The sequence below is a fragment of the Lactuca sativa genome, chromosome 5, assembly GCF_002870075.4.
Source record: "Lactuca sativa cultivar Salinas chromosome 5, Lsat_Salinas_v11, whole genome shotgun sequence".
NCBI classification, from domain to species: Eukaryota; Viridiplantae; Streptophyta; class Magnoliopsida; order Asterales; family Asteraceae; genus Lactuca; species Lactuca sativa.
This window is the reverse complement of record NC_056627.2, coordinates 9453896-9459836: the sequence shown is the minus strand read 5'-3', so window position 1 is coordinate 9459836 and position 5941 is coordinate 9453896. Positions and strand designations below refer to the sequence as shown.

The following is a 5941-nucleotide window of genomic DNA, read 5'->3' as shown; positions in this document are numbered from 1 at the left end:
GGTGAGTTCACTACTAGAAAGCAGACCTTTAAAGACATGCTTTTTACGACATGCATTGATTAATGATACGCAAAAGTGTGTGCCCTTAAACTAGTGTCAGATCTTTAGAAATTTGAAGAATTTAGAACGCGTATTTTTGCGTGCCCTAAAATTTGTGTCACGAAAAAAAAAAACACGGAGGGTGCTTATAAAATAAAGTGTGTCGTATAAGCTTGTCGTTTTATAATTTTTTTGGGAAATGCGCGTTTCTCTATTAATAACAAAGGGGGGAAACAAAATCCCAAAAGTTAAAAACCCCGCCTTGTGTGCTTCTCTCCCTTGTTTCCACCAATCGAAAATCCCTTCTCCTTACAAGCCCTACATCCGGTTGACGCAGAAGCAGGTTCAATTCTTCTCTTCGGTTACTCAAAGATATGTTGTTCATATACCTTTTCTCCATCCACACCCGCTACCTTCTTCTATCTGGAGCCGTCAACACTATACGTCTCTGTTTCTTCCTCTCATACCGACGATTTAGGGCAAATTCTTAACCATCTTCAGCCCGTCTACCCTCAACCGATTCCTCCACCTTCTTCACATTATACGTGTATGTTCTCTCATATATCCTACATCAAATTCATCCTCCCAAGTTCTAGGGCTTTTTGTTCGGGACCTCACAAAAGCAAACCAAACCAGAGCATGGGTGGACGATTGATAACCTAGATATGTCGACTTTGCCATCATTTACCGGCTTCCCCATCATCATCTATATGCTAGAGTTGCAGAGCCGGCCCAGGCCATGTGCGACCTGGGCGACATCCAAGGACATCACTCTTGAAGGGGCATAAAGTTTTGATCCAGTCCATAAGGTATAATATGTGAATTTTATCCCAATCTATGGAGCTTATGGATCTGAGCTTATAGGAGGATTGGAGCGTCTACTATGAAGGCACATGTTAGTAAACATATAAAATTGATGGCATCTCGAAGCCTATTACAGGATACGAGGAGACTTAAGAGAGTTCTATTGGTGATAAATACGATCATTACAAGGAAACACACATTATTGACACCCTAGACACACTTTCTATGAGCAAAGGAGGACAAAATTGCCTTAGCTACTCTTCATTTGCCTTTTGTCTTTGACTCTATTACTCTATATATGTGTTAGGGAAACTTGCATTAGTAGTACAAAATCGTTCGTTGTTCCCTGCTTATGACTTTTAGCTTTGGCTTAGGAAATCAAATTGACAAAACGAGCCACTACATCTGCTATTTTGACTTAGTTCTCAGAGAGCTCAAGTCACAATCTCTTGAGGTAATTCTTAGTTTTGCATTTTTTTATTATTTTCTGATTAATTCATAGTTATATAAATTTTATTTTTGATATTTCTGTGTTTTCCATGTTACACAAACCACAGTTTGATTATTGTTTTATAATTTTTGATTTTTTATGTTTTGTTTTCTGATTATCGATTAATATAAGTTTTTCATGTAGTAATTTATTTTTGTTTAGTTTGAAATTTCCCATAACTATATTCCACAAGCATGAGCTGCTTGTTTGGCTTTTCATTGACTTTTTTTTTATATTTATGATAGGAATATGTTTTATTTTTTTCCCTGGTGTTGTTTTCAAGCTTTCTTTGTTGGTTTGTATTGCTCATGTTCCTCTATCTAGTTTTGCTGGGGTCCTTTTTGGTTTTGACATTTTTGCCCATGGGTGTTGTTTTAGTTTGCTTTTGGTGGCTTTCTATGCTAATGGCTTCGTGTCCAAGGCTCCATTTCTCTTCCTGGTTTTGCAACTAGTATATTTGGTTTGTGGATTCTGATGGAATTGGAATCCAAGATTCCATTCTAAGCGTGTTTGGTTTGTTAAATGGATGGAATCCAATGCTGTCACAATCCTTCAAATTCCATGGTTGATGGATTTATAGTTGGAGGAATTTACTTCCTTTCTTTATTTTTTATTAATGACCAAAAATTCACTCATTGTATTTAAAATTATATATGCTATATTTGCAGGTACACATTCCTTCAATGTTTTTGGCCTGGATTTGACAGATCTTGACATTGGGCATATGGATTATCTCAATGATTCACAATGCATGTAAGTTAAGTTTAGCATTGTTTTCACTTTTCACACAATAAACAGAGTGTAAAATTAATTTAAATCTCTTTAAAACTATGTTACTGAAGTATTCTCTGAAGCAATCAGTTTTAGATTTTGGTTTTTATATTATTTGCAGATGTTTTTTATCGGATGATATGAGACAAATAACTAAGATTATTCAGAGCATTTTGCAATGTGCATTGGACTTTGGATCTTTTGTTGTGCCAAACAAATCAGTTGTCAACATTGCTCAGGTCATTTCTACTATCTTCATTTATTAATTATTTTTTATTTTTATATTATTAGTGATTAAACAAAGCATAAAGCAATTTCCTTCAATTACAATCACCATTTTTCAGATGTTATTAATAAAGAAATGGGCCACCATATTCTTTCCTTCTAAATCTCTTATTATATCAAGTTTTTTCATATGTATGTGGTTTTTGATTGATGGCGTTTTTTTGTATGTAACTAATTGTGGTTTCTTATAACATGTCTTGTGTATTTTCCTACTTTTGTAATTAACAATGGATAAAATTAGATGTGTGTTGACTCTTTTTGCTAAAACATGGATGAGGTATATATGAACTTGCTGGAACAAGGTGCATTGTTAAGGCCAACCACTTTTTTCTGAACTGCCTGATAAGGATTTACACCAATATGACCTACCGTGGTGTGAATCGGGCTGTGATGGCACAGTTGGTGAAACTGTACAAAGACTCTCATCTTGGGAAGTGGCTACCTGCTTATGATGGAAGAAAGAGTCTTTATACTGGAAGCCCTCTTCCCTTTCTACACAAGTACACTTAATCTTCTATTAGTTTTTTTCTGGAAAATTTTGTTTTTTTATGTTTCCTTTTTTGTTTTTGTTTTATTTTAAAGTTTATTTGTAGTATGGAATACTTGCGGTTAACGTTGGTAGTTCATAGTAGTAAATCTATTACATGATTAATTTGTCCCAAAACGGTAGTTGTTAATCAATGTGCACATGCTTAATAGTATTCGTATTGATGGATATTGACATGAGAAGTTTACTATGTTGTTTTATGTTGGACATTTGAGAGAGGTGTTAAATAAGGCTAACAATGTTGAGCTTAAGTTGTTTTTGGAAGTAGAAGTTAGACAAGTATACCTGGTGACAACTTTTTTTCAATTCTTGGTGGATGTTATTGATTCAAAATCTCAAAATCTTTTTGTTTTCATTGCAGGATTTACGCCCAATTTCTCCACCAGAGAAGACTAAAGAGGAGATTCTACTTTTTCTTCTAACTTTATGATCCCTTTAAGGAGGAACTTCGGTATCCATTACAGAACCATATCGCTATCCTGATGTTCCATCTTTTCTTGAGCATGATTTTTATTTTATTTTGTTGCATTATCTAATACTGGAAACTGCATAGGTTGTACGCTTTCGTTCACTGGAGAAGCCTAAGGATGTTGAGTTTTCACTAGAATTGTGAGTTCATGAGTTTTCACTAGAATTGCATTATCTACCGGTCGATGTTTCTTTTCTTTCCACCATCACCACCACGTCAATTAACAACTTCTAAGCAGGTAAGAAGCCCAAATTTTCACTTCTATTCACAAATTTAATGTTTTTTTGTTGGCTTGAATCAACTATCTGATATAGAAATAGACAAGGTATGTTTAAAAAAAATGAAAAAATATCTATTTTTAGCAACTTTAGTCAAGTTCTCTTAACGATGAATACATTTCTGAGGATAACAAGCCATATCTTCCATTAGCATCCTGAGAATATTCTGTTAAAAATAGTGTTATCATTGTATCCTCATTTGCATTAATGATAAATAAACTTTACACTTTTTGGCTAATTTAGTTTTGAAAAAATACATAAAGTGTATTATTTTTATACATAACATCTTCAAGTGACATTATCAATTTACTATTCTACCCCTCGAAGTTTTACTCTTGGATGGATTGTTGGTTCATGGCCTTTATTTTGGGCACTTTTCATTAGTTTTCTTCTTGGAACTACATATTCAATCAATGTAACTTACATAATTTGAGTATTATATTAAAATCGATCATTCTTCAAATCCAAATAATTAGTGGTAAATTGGTAATTTCAGATGTCAATGTTGAGATGGAAGAGATTTGCTCTTGTTGTAGCAATGTGCATTCTAGTTGTAAGAATTGTAATAGTTCAAACTTGCATTTTATATACACATTCAGGTAATTACTTTTCTACCCCTTTTACCCTCTAAAATTTTTACGTAACAACTTATATGTATTTTTACTAATAATAAAAAAATCCCTTCAAATTCAAATGTAACCATTTTTATTGGAGAAAGATAATAGTAGTTCTTAATTTCTTATCATTCTTAATGGTGTTTTCAGAGCTGTTGCGGGTGATTAGACGATTAAGTGTTCACTAAATTTTTCTTTAAACTGAATCAAGCAACTGTGAGATCATCTATTTTGGATGTTCTTTTGGAGATAACAAAATTATGTGACCTTTATCTCATGGAAACAATCTTAGATGATGAAAGTGAGATGTTATAATTTATATATTTACTTATATTGTGGGTCCCATTTAAATACCAATCAAGATTAATCATAAATTTGGTAATTATTAATTTTTTGTTATCTTGTTGGCTAATTGATACTATTATTTGTTGTAGAAAAAGGTTTTAATTGCATTAGAAAATGCTGGGATTTTTACATCAGGTGGTTTGGTTAAAGACAAGGTAAAAAGTAAAACTAATATTCCTTGTTTGATATGTATATATGTTTGTGTGTAGGCTGGTGTCAAAAAGCTTGCATTAGAAAATGATGGGATTTTTATATCAAGTGGTTTGGTTATAATAAATGTTTTCATCGGCTGCAAGAGATGCTGGAGCCCTTACACAACCTAAGGACAAACTGGAGAAGTGAGTTGAAGAGCTGACAGGGAGATTAGACTTTGAATACCTCCCATTTGAGGGTATAATTTTTTATATTTCTTGTATCTAATTACTTTGGAAATTTTTGTTACAACTATTGATTTGTTTTATCTTTCCATAGAACGATTATTTGTATGATATTAAATTTTATACAATGGATTGTATTTTTTGTATATGATATTTTTTTTATTATGAGACATTGATACAAATTTAATTTGAAAATTAGTAAATCTATAAATAATATTTTTTTAAACATTTAAAATTATGATACGCAAAAATGCGTGTCATATTCATTTATGACATGGGCTTTCTTAATACGCATTGCGTGTCATTAACATGCACGTCGTAAGGTTACGACACGCGAATGTGTGTCGTCTTCCTTGATGACAGGGCCTTCCTGGATACACATTGCATGTCGTAAACGCGCGTCGTAAATGCGCGTCGTCTCTCTTTATGACATGGCCTTCCTTGACGCGCATTTGCGCGTCGTCTGAGCCTTTTACAACGCACAATGAGCGTTATAAAAGGTTGTTTTTCTAATAGTGATTTAAATCTTTATTTAGGATGGTCATTTAAATCATCATTATCCCTCTGAAAACGTTTACATTGTAATTCTAATATCGTAGTCGTACGTTTAGAATCCTAAACACATAAGGTTTCCAGATCTGGTCGGCAATAGACCATAGATCCGAACAAATAACAGCATATCACGCACACATCATTTAGCACATAAAAGCATTTTAGGCACAATTCCTAAAATAAGCTAGTGCTCACATCTCACAATCACCGCTTAGCATTGTAAGCTTAAGTCTAGAAATCCTACAAATTCCTAGTTCGCTTAAACTAATGCTCTGATACCAACTGTGACATCCCCATTTTCACAGCCATAAATGTAAGAACGTAAATTTTAAAAACAATTTTTCAATTTAACACATAATTTCATTTATAA

At 33.2% G+C, this 5941-nt stretch overlaps 1 long non-coding RNA gene across 5 annotated transcripts; it reads left to right on the top strand.

Annotated features, from left to right (window-relative positions):
* The first annotated feature begins 301 nt into the window (after positions 1–301).
* Positions 302–5165, top strand: LOC111877180 (uncharacterized). 5 transcript variants are annotated; one of them, XR_006192110.2, is made up of 8 exons: positions 302–1297; positions 2002–2086; positions 2226–2889; positions 3298–3387; positions 3490–3643; positions 4180–4598; positions 4732–4777; positions 4852–5165. It is a non-coding gene; the product is annotated as an uncharacterized LOC111877180 (long non-coding RNA). The 5 variants fall into 5 exon arrangements; XR_006192108.2 differs by having other exon boundaries at positions 302–848; positions 1218–1297; positions 4180–5165; XR_006192109.2 differs by having other exon boundaries at positions 4732–5165.
* The last annotated feature ends 776 nt before the right edge of the window (positions 5166–5941 follow it).